Genomic DNA, 1,055 nt, shown 5'->3' on the forward strand with positions numbered 1-1,055 from the left:
CTTATGTGTTAGAAAGTACCTTCAATATCATTAAATTGATGGATATAGTTTCAGTTATAGTTTCCCCTGTAGAAATATTATAGCAGCTTTTAACCTAAGCTATTAAATCACGATGTCTTTGGTTTAGTTTTGTCATTATAATGACTAAAATAATTCTTACAACCACTTTACTGAGAAATCTCAGTTTATAGAGCTCTGAGTACAAAAGCCACGTCCCGTCAAGTTCCTCTGCTGGATGGCATGGATCTTAGAGCACACTTCGACTTCATATGCTTTCATGCAGTTTTAGAATTAGGAATATACTGTTTTAGCTCAGTGCAGTGGCAATATTATAAACAGTGAAGTTTACCCCAGGCACCATTATTGCTAATTGGAAACGTTTCCCAATACCTTGCCATGATGACTTGAATATAGTTGACACTGGAAATTTTGTCAGTTTCCATGGAGACTGAATTTAAAAGGGGGGGGGCTAGGTGTTGTGTCTCCCTCCTATAATTCTAGCACTCTGGGAGGCTGTTGGAGCTCAGGAGTTCGAGACCAGCCTCAGCAAGAGTAAGACCCCTGTCTCTATTAGAAATAGGAAAATTGACCTAAGTGCCCTCAACACGTGAATGGATTAATAATTTGTGGTATATGTATATCATGGAATATCATTCAGCCATAAAAAGACTTTCCATCTTTTGAATTAACCTGGATGGAGTTGAAACACATTCTTCTTAGTAAGGTATCACAAGAATGGAAAAAAAAAATAAAGATAGACAATTAGGCAGGTACCTATAGTCCCTGCTACCTGGGAGGCTGAGGCAAGAAGATTGCTTGAGCCCAAGAATTTGAGGTTGCTATGAGTTATGATGCCATGGCACTCTACCAAGGGCAATGAGACTCTGTCTCAAAAAAAAAAAAAAAAAAAAAAAAAAAAAAAAGTAATAAGGACCCCAATGGAAGGCCCAAGAGTCTGAGCTCAAAGCCAGCTCCTATCTCCCTAATCTTTAGTTTCACTCCTTTCTGACTATGCAAAGTTATGTGAGAAGAAAAGAAATTTCTTTCTTTTTTTT

General features: G+C 37.6%; 1 non-coding gene across 1 annotated transcript; it reads left to right on the forward strand.

Moving 5' to 3' along the window:
• Nucleotides 1-309: 309 nt before the first annotated feature.
• Nucleotides 310-448, forward strand: LOC111722111. Its single transcript, XR_002771046.1, has one exon. It is a non-coding gene; the product is annotated as a U4 spliceosomal RNA (small nuclear RNA).
• The last annotated feature ends 607 nt before the right edge of the window (nucleotides 449-1,055 follow it).

This window comes from Otolemur garnettii, unplaced genomic scaffold (genome assembly GCF_000181295.1).
Source record: "Otolemur garnettii isolate 467f Iridium unplaced genomic scaffold, OtoGar3 scaffold00213, whole genome shotgun sequence".
NCBI classification, from domain to species: Eukaryota; Metazoa; Chordata; class Mammalia; order Primates; family Galagidae; genus Otolemur; species Otolemur garnettii.